Consider the following 13,870-nt stretch of genomic DNA (forward strand, 5'->3'; position numbering starts at 1 on the left):
TGCCTCAGTTTTTTTTTCCTGTAAAATTTGAGTTTTATTCTATTTCATAGGATTCTTGGGAGGATTAAATGAGAAAATATTTGACAAGTACTAATCACAGAAACTAAAACATAGTAGGTATTTAACAAATTCTTGCTCCCTTCCCTGAGACAGCAAGCTCATATGTAAAGGAAATTCTTTTCCAAAAAATTTTCCCATTATTTCCCTGCCAATCCCATGTAGATAACATGTTCATATGTGTGAGTATGTATGTGTGAGTATATATGTACAGGAAACAAGTTAGAGTGAAATAGTACTACAGAGCTATCCCAAATTTTTAAATCTTAGATCTGACACTCAATAACTGTATTATTTTTAATAAATTATTTTATCTTTTATCTTTTCTGGTCTTCAGTTTCCTCAACAATTAAAAAGACAAGAGAGGAATGGGCAATGTGACAACTAGAATCCCTGCTAACTCTCACAGTTTATGAGATTGATATTGAAGTTGAAACACTGAATCCCTCTTGTGCATCCCCTGGAGGTTCATAGGAATTTTCAAATAAGCATGTTTTAAGCTACATAATGACTTTCTGAAGATGAGCATTTTTAAAACAGACTTTTCAGGTTCTTGATTTATTTTTTCCTTGTCATAGAACCAGAATCAACACACACACACACACACACACACACACACACACACACACACACACTCACACATATCTTAACTGTGCAAAACAAAACCTGTGCTGACTGAAATCTCAGTATCACAGCTGCCCACTAGTGCTTTCTAAATACCTTCCCAATTGACATCTACTCTAAGAATCTATAGAGCCAACTTAGCCTTCTTTCTCCCCAAAAGGTTCTGCCACCACCTCTGCATTAGGCAGTATGTCGTGCACATGAGCCAAAGCTGGAAAAAGAGAGCTTCCTGTAAATGAAGATTAAAGGAAACGATTTTTGCAATTGGCTGAGCTGAGGAAGTTCTGTACCTCCTAATGCTGTAAATCATTTTTCCTCTGAGCAGTCAGGGGTTATTTAATGAACAGCCTCACATTCTGCCAGCAATGAAGAGGGTCACCAAGGACAAGATACAAAATGTATAAAAAAAATGTACCTACCTCTGCATGGCTCTGAAGATCAAAATATTGTTGTTTTAGTGGCAGTAATTATAGAGACAGCATCAGGCACTTTTCAGAAGACAAAAAGCACATCAAATGATTTCTGCTCCACCCATGTTTGCTGCCCTTACTCCCTATTCATGGTCTATATATTTTGTATGTATTGAAGAAGCAAGTAATCTAGCAGGTGCTAATGTCAAAACTGTTTCCATAATGACTCTTGTTTTCATGATTTTATAGCTTAAATATAACATAGATTCAATTTTCAATCTCAGTATTAAAGGTTTCAGTCTAGGGGGCATAACAGGATATGATTGTTTAAGCAATGATGACAAAAATGAGTTAGTCCATTTGAAAACTATTAACAAAATCCCTCTTTAAAGTGCATCTGTCAAAGTTGTTTTACAGAAAGACATGAGAAGAAAGTGTTATGCATAGTACATCTGGAAAATACTGATAGGCATAGCTAAAAATAGAAGGGAAGAAAATTAGTGGAAGAAATATCAGGAAATGGTTATACACCTGCAGTGTGTTGTTGAGAGACTTATTAACAGAAGCGGGGGAACCTCCAAAGGCAATTGGGTTAATATATCTGCATTTTCTTTTTGGGGGGGGAAGCTATGCAAAAAGATATTTTCATATTAGCCATGTTGCAAAAGAAAACACATTAAAACAAGAAAAATACAAAAATTTTTAAAATTCTGTAGTTTGAAGTATATTTTCAATAGTTCTGCCTATAAAAGAAGAGGATAATGTTTTTCATTTTGGATCTTTTGCAATTGTCTTGGACACTTGACTTAAGCTAAGTCTTTCACAATTAATCATCCTTAAAATATTACCATTATTGAGTACAATGTTTTCCCTGATTCTGCTCATTTCACTTTACATCCGTTCATGTAAGTCATTTAGGTTTTTCTTGAACCATAATGCTTATCATTTCTTATAGCATAATAGCTTTTCATCAAAATCATGTGCCACAGCTCATTCATCCATTCCCCAGAATGGATAGGCATCCCCTCAATTTCCAATTCTTTGTACGATAAAAAGAAATGCTATACATATATTTTCACAAAGAGGTTCATTTCTCTTTTGTCAGACTCTTTGGGATAGAGACCTAGTGGTATTGCTGGGTCAAAGGGTATACACAGTTGGATATCCCTTTAGCCTTAGGTCCATTTTGTTTTTTCAGAATAGTTGGATAAGTTTACATTTGTACCAACAATATCCTAGTATCTCAATTTTTCCACATCCTCTTCAGCATTTATCATTTTTCTATTCTATCATGTTGAACAATTTGACAGGTAAATTGTTTAATTATCTCAGAGTCATTTAATTTACTTCTCTAATCAATAGATTTTTCCAAATATTTTCTCCTATGACTATTGAGAGCTTTGATTTTTTCCTTCTGAAAATTTGTTTGTATCCTCAGACCACTTTTTTTTTGGAGCGGGCGTTTCAAGGCAAATGGGGTTAAGTGGCTTGCCCAAGGCCACACAGCTAGGTAATTATTAAGTGTGTGAGGTCAGATTGAACTCAGGTACTCCTGACTCCAGGGCCGGTGCTGTATCCACTGCGTCACCTGGCTGCCCCACCTTTGACCATTTATTATTTTTTTTTGTTTTTATATATATTTGGTGCAGTTCCCTTTATATTTGAGAAATAAGCCTTTTATCTGAGAAATTTGCTACAATTTTTCCCAATTTCCTATTTTGATTCTATCAATTTTGTTTAGCAATTTTTTTAATTTCATGTAATTAAAAATATTCATTTTACAAATATTGTTAGAACTTCTCTAGTCATAAACTCTTTCCTTCTCCATAGATCTACCATCTATTTTCTTCAACTTTTTTAATTAACAAAAACTTTTTTCATTCTCAGCTTACCAAATGAAAAAATAAAGACAAAAATTTAAATCTTATAAAAATATGCACAGTATAGCAAAATAAATTAAAATATTATATATGTCTAAAATGTATTTCCCATTTATATCATTTAATTTACCTCTCCTCTGTGTATTATTCTGTATCATACATATGCTGGAATAGTAATATCATATGTACCTAAGTTTTAAGGGTATTCCCTGTATATAGAAACATTAGTATGCATTCTAAATTAGTATTCTAATACCTCTCTTTTGCTTTCTCAATGAATTTTGTTCCTTAACATGTATTTTTATACTTTTTTGTGTTCCTTTCATTAATTATATCATATTAACTATGTGAAGTATATCCAAATCAACACAAATTGCTTTATTGAAACTACCTAAACTCAGTCTCTCAGCTCATCCACCATCCATGTCAAAGCCAGAACAGCTCTTTGAAAACTACTTTTACTTTCGTAATCTATCTATGCTTTTATTGTCCAGGTTGAATAAGATCATAATTCAGATTTCTCTCTCCTTATTCTCCATGACTTTCTCGGTAGTGATCTATTCCAAGAAATTGTAATTCATTTCTTCCTTACTATTCCTGTCATACTTCAAGTGTATTGTTTCTACCCATTCCACAGTAATAGAATTAATTCTTCAAATATAATTTCTCACGATGCTCAAACAATATAAAACAGGAAAAAAACACAATAATCTTTCTCCCATTTACAACATTTTATAATTCCTGGCATAAGGACTTAGTTTTCTTATTCTTCTCTTGTTTGCTGTTTAAATATTCATCTTTATTTTTTTTAAGTTGAATAAATAAAATCCTAGATACTGATTAGAAGTTGTCATTATAAAGATGAGATCCTTAGCCTCATCAATCATAATATGATTTAGGAAGAATGATTTCCTTTTTTTTCACATTCTTAACTTGTTTTCTTTGATTTCTTATCATTGATAAGAATTGTGAGGTTTTTATATGTAAGCTCCTAATTATTTACAATAGTCTATAATTAATCTTGAATCACAAGAACTTGGTAAATACATTACTCTTCTCTAGGAAAATTCTATGGATTTTTCCCTCTGTAACCAAAACATCTGATCAGTGTATTACAATATAATTCAGATTTTTGTTTTATTGTGTTTTTCTATGGATAGAGGGGGAATTGCTTCTTAAATTATCAAACTGAATTCAGTTAAGTTGTTAGACATTTCTTAATACAATCCTTTTACTTTAGGGTTCTATTTTCCATTCTCTATTCAGTGCATATATTATTTCAAGATTTCCAGTCTGTTCTAAGAAATTAATTTCTCTTCTATATTCTTAAAAATAATCACTGACATTTATTAATAACTACATTTCCAAAATAGCATATTCATTATCTCATTTGAGCCTCACAACAACCTTATGAAATAATACTATTACCCCCATTTTATATATGAAGAAGCTGTGCCTCAAAATCTAAATGACTTATTGCAGCAACGGAACACATAGTTGTATTGATTTTGAAAGGGAGGAAATAGGGAGATCGAGGTCTAGAGTCCTAGGAGGACAGGATTTGTCATAGTACCACAAAGAGGGAGAACTGAGATAGAGGCCATTGGCTATGACAGGAAAACATTGGGAAAAGATAGAAGAAATATTTTTAAACAATAATGAAGGGAAAATTTGCCTCCAATCTAATAAGTAATAATACATTGACTTATATTCAGCCTCCCTGCCCAACATTTCCTACTTCCTACCCCATCATAACAGATCCATTTGAATCTCTCAAAATAATAATTAGAATTCTAATCATTATTTTAAGAATAATCATTGTAAGGATTAAAAGACAGGCATTTTAACAATTGTAATAACCTGGAAAGAGAGAAACAATAAAACAGAACTCCAGGTTTTTCCACTTACAGATGCCACCTTGCAGTTTCTGGATTAACTTTGCTTGAAGTTTAACTAGATAAGGATTAGTACAAAAAATAGTGTTCTACTTCAGCCAGACCCAAATGATTCCTCATCTATTTTTTTTCTGATGTGAAAGTAATTCACAAAATGAAAAATAAGTAGTTACTCTCAAGTCCAAACTGCTCTAATCTACTAATAGCAAAAAAAAGATGACCTTTGCAATTTAAAAAGGTGAAGTTACCAGTCATGATTCTTTATGAAAAAATAACTTACCCCCCCTTCCCTGTTTATCTATTTCTTATTCTTGTGCATCAATATTGTATTTCTTCACTCTTATGCAAACTCTCTTCATCTGTTGATATAGACAATGGCAACCGATACATTTCTAACTATCCTCCTTTTCATGATTGAAACAGAAAATGAAATGAATCTATTTAAAGTTAATTGAACTATTGACATTTTCTGTACTTTATCAATTTAATGAACAGCAATTAAAGGTTCTTAAATTATCCAATGAATGAAAAAAACACATTTTTACATGTTTATTTATGTGCCAAACACCAAAGATAGAGTTACAAAAAAGAAGACAGTCCCTTTCATCATTGGGAGCATTGCATATATACATATGTATGTATGTGAACATTAAGCAAGGAGTAGTGCTTTAGTTTGAAAACCCAAATGACTGATGTGTGAATTAATAAAATAATAGATTGAAACATGCTTTCTAATAGCAATGTTAGTGCTGATTTAATTTCATTTCCAGAACCAGAAGTGGGAGACTGGTGACAAAAGAGTTAAAAAGTAATGCATTATTGGCTTTATTTAGTAGCTCACCTGAGGTATTCAATAGACATGGTGAGGGAGGTGGAGAATGATCAGGGAGGGTGTTCGGGAGACATAAGGGTTAAGATTGTTTTAATTTTTTGTATTTTGATAAACATTTACAAATTAGTAATTTTTGGTATGAGGAATTAGGATTAAGGAAAAGAGATACATAAAAGATAATTTGTATAAAGTCTTCATCAGATTCTGAAGGGTTGCTTTTTTTTGTTTATGGTTTTTTTGTTTGTTTTGTTTTGTTTTTCTTCCTCTGGATGGAGATAATATAATCCATAGTCAGTCAAATACAGTTATCCTAGCTCTCTGGACTGCTGAGAGGAGCCTCTTCCATCAAGATTTTTCATCTCACAATGTTTTTGTTGATGTGTAAATTGTTCTTTTGGTTCTACTCCCTTCATTCAGCATTACATACTTCTGTACAGTTTGACCATTTATGGTTTCTTATAGAACAAAAGTATTCCATAGTATTCATGCAGTATAACTTGTTTAGTCATTCCCCAATTGATAGACATCCCCTCAATTTCCAATTCTCTGCCACTACAAAAAGAGCTGCTATGAATATTTTAGAATATGTAGGACTTTTCCCTCTTTTTTATAATTTCTTCTGTATATAGCCCTAGAATTGGAATTGCTGGGTCAAAGGGTATGAATAGTTTTATTGCCCTTTGGGTACAGTTCTATATTGCTCTTCAGAAAGCTGGGATCCATTCACACAACTCCACCAGCAATGCATTAATGTCCCAATCTTCCCACAACTTCTCCAACATTTTTCCTTTTTCTCATCTTGGTCAATCTAATAGGTGTGAGATGATAGCTCATTGTTGTTTTAATTTGTATTTCTTTAATCAATAATTATTTGGAGCATTTTTTTCATAGGATTATATATAGCTTTCATTTGTTCATTTGAAAACTGTCTTTTCATATCCTTTGACCACTTATCAATTGGGAAATGACTTGTGACCTTATAAATTTGATGTAATTCTCTATATATTTTAGAAATGAAACCTTTATCAGAAGTTCTAGTTGTGAAGATTGTTTCTCAGCTTCCTCTTTTCCCTCTATTTTTTTGTCAGCACTGGTTTTATTACTACAAAAACTTTTTTGCAATTTAATATAGTCAAAATCATTCATTTTTCAGTTTATAATGTGCTCTAATTCTCATTTGATCATAAATTTATCCCCTTTAAATAGATCTGATATATAGAGTATTACTTGTTCTATTAATTTTTCTATGCTATTGCTCTTTATGTCTAAATCCTATACCCATTTGGACCTTATTTTGGTATAGGGTGTGAGATATGGATCTATATCTAGTTTCTGCCATACTATTTTCCACTTTTCCAAACAATTTTTATCAAAGTTCTTATCCCAGAAGCTGATGTCTTTGGGTTTGTCAAATAGTAGATTGCTGTAGTCAGCTACTGTGACTTCTTTTGAACCTATTCTAATCCTCTGATCCAGTACTCTAATTTCTTAACCAGTACCAGGAAATTTTGATGACTGCTGCTTTATAGTAGAGTTTTAGATCTGTTAGAACTAGTCCACCTTCCTTTACTTTTTTTTCTTCAGTTCCCTTGCTATTCTTGCCCTTTTGTTGTTCCAGATGAATTTTGTTAATTTTTTTTTCTAGCTTAGTAATTAGTTGGTAGTTTGATTGGTACAGCACTGAATACATAATTTGATTTTGGGTAGAATTTTCATTTTTATTATTTTAGCTCAACCTAACTATGAGCATTTGACATTTTTCCAATTATTTAGGTCTGACTTTATTTGGGTGAGACGTGCTTTATAATTATGTTCATATAATTTCTGAGTTTGTCTTGGAAGGTAGATTCCCAGGTATTGAATGTTGTCTACAGTTATTTTAAATGGAATTTCTCTTTCTGTCTCTTACTCTTAGGCTTTGTTGTGCACATTTAGAAATGCTGATCATTTATGTGGGTTTATTTTATATCCTGCTACTTTGCTGAATTTGTTAATTGTTTCAAGGAGCTTTTCAGATGATTTTCTTGGGTACTCTAGGCATATGATCATATCATCTATAAAGAGTGAAAGTTTGCTTCATTCTGATTTCTTCAATGTCTTTTCCTTCTCATTGATATTTATAGCATTTATGATACTATATTGAATAGTAATTGTGATAAAGGGTATCCTTGTTTCACCCCTGATTTTATTGGAAAAGCTCCAAGTTTATTCCCATTACATATAATATTTGTTGATAGTTTTAGATACATACATTTATTATTTTGAGGAAAACTCCATTTATTCCTGAACTTTCTAGTGTTTTTAATAGGAATGCATGCTGTATTTTATCAAAGGCTTTTTCAGTATCTATTGAGATAATCATATGATTTCTGTTGGTTTTGCTATTGATATGTTTTAATTATGTTGAATTTTTTCCTATTATTGAACCATTCATGCTCTGATATAAATCCTAACTGATCATGGTGCATTATCCTAGTAATAACTTGCTGTAGTCTCATTGCTAAAATTTTATTTAAGATTTTTTCATCAATATTCATTAGGGAGATTGGTCTATGATTTTTGTTTTCTGTTTTGGTTCTTTCTGGTTTAGATATGAGCACCATGTTGGTGTTTGGTCATTAAAGGAGTTTGGTAGAACTCCTTCCTCTCCTATTTTTTAAAATAGTTTATGTACAGTAGAAATTAATTTTTCCATAAATGTTTGGTTGAATTTACTTGTAAATCCATCTGGACCTGGGGACTTTTTGTTGGGGAGTTTATTGATGGTTTCTTCAATTTCTTTTATCTGAAATGTGGATATTTAAGTAATTTATTTCTTCTTTTGATAATCAGGGCAGTTTATATTTTTGTAAATATTTATCTGTTTCACTCAAGTTATCCAATTTATTGGCATACAGTTCAGTAAAGAAGTTCTGAATTATCTTTTTAATTTCCACCTCATTGGTGGTTAATTCACCCTTTTCATTTTTGATTCTGGGAATTTGGTTATCTTTCTTTTTGTAAATCAGAGTAACCAAAAATTTGTCAATTTTATTAGTTTTTTTTCATAAAACCAACTCTTAGTTTTATTTATGAGATAAATTCTTTTCTTGCTTTCAATTTTATTAATCTCTCCCTTGATTTTCAGAATTTCTAATTTGGTATTTAATTGGGGATCTTTAATTTGTTCTTTTTCTAGCTTTTTTAGTTGTATATCCAATTCATTGATCTCCTATTTCTCTATTTTATTCATATAAGCATTTAGAGTTATAAAGTTTCCCCCTCAAAATTGCCTTGGCTACATCCCATAAATTTTGGTATGATCTCTCATTTTTATAGTTTTCTTAGATATAATTATTATTTCTAAAATTTGCTGTTTAATCTACCCACTATTTAAGACAAAGTTGTTTAATTTCCAATTAGTTCTTTTCTTCGAATGACTATTATTGCATCTTGGTCTGAGAAGTGTGTATTTATTATATCTGCCTTTCTGCATTTGATTATAAGGTTTTTGTGCCCTAGTACATGGTCAGTTTTGGTGTAGTCCCATATACTGCTGGGAAAATGATATATTCTATTATATCCCCATTAAGATTTCCCCAGAGGTCTATCATATCTAAGTTTTCTAAGATTTCATTCACCTTCTTAACTCCCTTCTTAATTATTTAGTTGTTATATTTATCTAATTCTAAGAGAGGGAGATTGAGTTCTCCCATTTTAAAGTTTTTCTGTGTATGTCTCCTTGAAATTCACTCAGCTTTTCCTCTTGAATTTGGATGCTATACCACTAGGTACATACTTGTTTAGTAATGATGAAGTTTCATTACCAATGGTACCTTTTAAGAAGATGTAGTTTCCTTCCTTATCCCTCCAATGATATTGATTTTTGCTTTTACTTTATCTGAGATTAAGATCCCTTTCCCATATTTTTGTTTACTTGAGCACAATATATTTACTTCAGCATAACATATTTTAATTCAACCTTTCACTTTCACCCTGTGTGTATCTCTCTGCTTCAAATTTGTTTCTTGTAAGCAACATATTGTAGGATTCTGGTTTTTAATCCATTCTGCTACCCTTTTCATGGGACAGTTCATGCCATTCACATTCTTCCCTATCTCCCTCCATGCTTTCTTTCTCCATTTATGTTTTTTCCTCTTTCCTTTTCTTGTATTCTTCCTCACTAAAATTTTACACCTTTCCCCTTTGACTTTTCTTTTAAAAAATTAAACTTTCAGTTTATGTTCACTCATACTTTCTCCTTCCCTTTTGTAAGTCCCTTGTTCCTTTATCTTTCCCTTTCCCTTTCCCAGTTGGCCCCCCACCTTTCCTATAGATTACGGTATAGGTATATTTTTTAGCCCTAGTGGGAATGTATCTTATTCCCTCTCTAGGTTAAATCTATTGAACAGAATTTACTCAGCATCCACATTCTCTCTTCCTTCACTCTAAAATTATAAATATTTTTGCCTCTTCCCTTGGTGTTATTTATTGCTCCAATACTTTTAATCATATATCATGAATCACATATGATTATTTTATTGTTTGATAAGCTCCTATTCTTATCAAGGTATCATCACAGAGTGTTTACTTGTTTGATAAGCAACATTGACTCAAATTACATCAAATTATAATTATAATTAGTTTTTACCCTACCACTTTTCAAGTATCTTTCAAGTACAAACATTCCTCCTCAGGAACCAAATTACCATCCAAAACCAAATCAATTCTTGAACTATCTGTGCCCCTCCTCCTAGGCCTACTCTTCTCTCACACATTACGCACTCTCCCTCCCCACCCAGGATCAGGGTACTTAACCCCTTGTTGTGTGAAGAAAGGTCTATTTTCTTTCACATTTTAACCTCCCCCCCCCCCAATGCTTAATCCCTTGTTAGTGGAGCAAGACTAATTCTCTCTTTTCTCCCACTTTACCGGCCCCCATGATACTTTAACCCCTTGTTAAATGAAACAAGGCCTATTTTTTTTTCACACTTTACCTCTAGCCCTCCCCACCTAAGGTACTTAAACCTTTTTAAATGAAGCAAGACCTATTCTCTCTCCCACCTATTCTCCCCCCACCCAGGATTCTTAACCCCTTGTTAAATGAAGCATATGTTAAGCCCTGATCTAATTAACTTCAAGAATCTTAAAGATCTCTAAGTCCTAGGAGGCTCTGAAAGTCTCACCTGAGAACTTTACAAATGATTGGAAGTTAGAGACAATGACTCAGAACCTTGCAGTTTATGATGCCCTCATTAGAAAAGTTGATAAGTATGGTAGAATTAAAGTGAATCAAAGGATAATGGAAAAAAAGTAACAGACTCCTAGAACCAGCAGAAGCACAAAACTTTAAGACTTTAGGACAGTGCCTCCTTATCCCTAGGATGTCAGAACACAAGTTTAAAATAAAATGCAAAGTCAAGAAGTAGAACAAAATGGAAAAATGAACAAACAATAAAAAAATGTTGATCTTTCAAAAAAGCTACATTGGGGCAGAGAGATATCAATATGCAAACCCAAAAGAAGACAACAATGTGGAAACACCTTCAACTACATCTTCAAAGGGAAAATGCTAATTTGATATAGACCCAATAAGAATTTTTGAAAGAATTAAATAAAGAGATAAGTATACTGAAAGGAAATTTTAAAAAAATGAGAGGGATGTAAGAAAATTATGAAAAAGAGAATTGAGAACTTAGTAAAAGAAACACAAAAAATATATAAAAATAATATCTTAAAAAACCCATAATTGACCTATTAGTGAAAGAGGCATAAAAATTCACTGAAGAAAAGAACACTTTAAAAGAATAGATGCTTTAAGTGGGGAAATAGGTATATAAGTTCACAAAACAATATAATTCCTTAATATCTAAAATTTGGGGACTGGAACCTGAAACATCAAGAAACAATAAAGCAAAGTCAAAGGAATTAAAAAAATATATGGAAGTATGAAATATCTCATCTGAAAATCTTCCAGGAGAAATTTTTTAAAAATTATTGGACTATTTGAAATCCACGATCAAAAAAAGGACCTAGACATCATTCTTTAAGACATTCCCAAAGAAAATTGCCCCATTATCTTAGATACAGAGAATTAAATATAAAATGAAAGAATCTACTGAACACTCTTTGAAAGCAATCCCAAAATTAAAACTTCCAGATATAATATAACCAAATTCCAAGACTCTTACATCAAGGAAAAATATTGCAAAAAGTCCAAAAGAAGCAATTCAAATATGATGAAGCTGCCATCTGGATTACACAAAATTTAGCAGCTTCCACATTAAAGAAACAGAGGGTTTGAAATGTGATATTTAGGGAAGCAAAAAAATAATTCCTTAAAAAAGCAGAATCGACCAAATAGAAAAGGAGTAAATTATCTATACATACATACATATATATATATATATATATATATATATATATATAAAATGAAAGCAAGTTGATTAAGCAGAAGAAAAGAGGCAAATAAGTTCACTGAAGAAAATAATTCCTTAAAAATTGGAACAGAACACAGTAAAATGGAGGGGAAATATATAGTTAAAATGTCAGGAGCTCAATCACAAAATGGTAGTAGGTAGCATAATGAATTAACAACTAGAATCCAATAATATGCTGTTTTACAAGAGACACATTTGAAATAGACTCATGGAGCTAGAATAAGATAATGGGGAATAATTTATTATTCTTTGGAGCAGAGAAAGGCATAAAATGGATAATTCTGAATCCATTAAAGAAAAATGCATAAATTGTACAAATAAAAAAAAAATGTACCCCAGAACAGAATGAAAGAAGAAAATTGAGAGAGGGAGAGATTTTATATATAATTTTTCATACAACTGTCTCAAAACTCCTATATGACAAAAACTTTGTAAAGTCTATAAGAATATGAATCTTTCCCCAACTGGTAAATGGTCAAAGGATATGAACAGGCAGTTTTGCAATGAAGAAATTCAAAATAATTTGTAGTCATGAAAAATTCTCTAGATCATTATTGATTAAAGAAACACATTAAAACAGCCTTGAGATATCATTTTACACATATCAGATTGATTAAAATAATTGAAGAGAAAAGTAACAGGGAGGTGGAAAAATTGGCACATTAATTCATTGGTTGTGGAATTGTTAACTGATTCAACCATTTTAGAGAAAAATCTGAAATTATGTCCCAAAGTTAATAAATTACCTATGCCCTTTAACTCAGAAATACCACTGCTAGATCTATTTCCAAAGATGAAAAGCAAAACAAAATAGAACCTCCTGGTAATAAAATATTTATAGCAGTTCTTTGTGGTGACAAAGACTTGGAAATTCAGGCAATTCCAATTAATTGAGGAATGGCTGAACAAGGTATGTTACATGCTTGGGACAGAGAACTTAATATGCTAAAAGAAATGACAACCAGATTTCAGAAAACCATTAAAAGGCCTATATGAACTGACGCAGAGAAGTAAACAGAACCAAAAGATCACTGTGCACAGTAAAACAATATTGCAATGACAATCAACTGTGAAAATCCTAGATAAATGTAATGATTAACAATTCCAAAGGAATCATGAGGAAAAAATGTTATCCCCCTCCAGAGAAAAACTGATGGATTCTGAGTTCAAATTAAAGGAAAATTTTCTCACTTAAAAAAAATAGCCCTTTTTGTGATATGGTTGCTATTGAAATATGTTTTACAAGATTTTATATTTATAAATGATATATTTCTTGTCTTTTCAGTTTGGTGAGGGTGGGACAAAAAGGAGAGAGAGATGATTTGGAAATAAAATAAAAAAGAATGCTAATAAATAATAATTTTAGTTGAAATATAATGTGACTAATAATAACCTCTATCTCTCAGGGACATTTTGAGAACCAAATGAAATAGTATGTGGAAAGTATTTTTTTGACTTTAGAGTACCTTACAAATTTTAGTTAGTAATAGTGTTTTTTTTCTCTTAAACTCCAGTCCTAGTCCAATTTTCCTAGTGTAGATTTCTAACATCATTTGAAGATCTCAAATTCAAAATATTTAGTTCATAATGCATTATATCTTCCCCAGAACCAAGCTGTCTTCCAAACTTTCTTATTTCTCTCAAGGGAATTTTTTTCATGTCTCCCTAGTTTATAACCTCAGCATTATCATTGATTCCTGCTCTCTCTCCTCCTCATCCAGTTGGTTGCCAAATCATTCTGTTTCTTATTCCA

Source organism: Macrotis lagotis, chromosome X, assembly GCF_037893015.1.
Source record: "Macrotis lagotis isolate mMagLag1 chromosome X, bilby.v1.9.chrom.fasta, whole genome shotgun sequence".
Classification (NCBI taxonomy): Eukaryota; Metazoa; Chordata; class Mammalia; order Peramelemorphia; family Peramelidae; genus Macrotis; species Macrotis lagotis.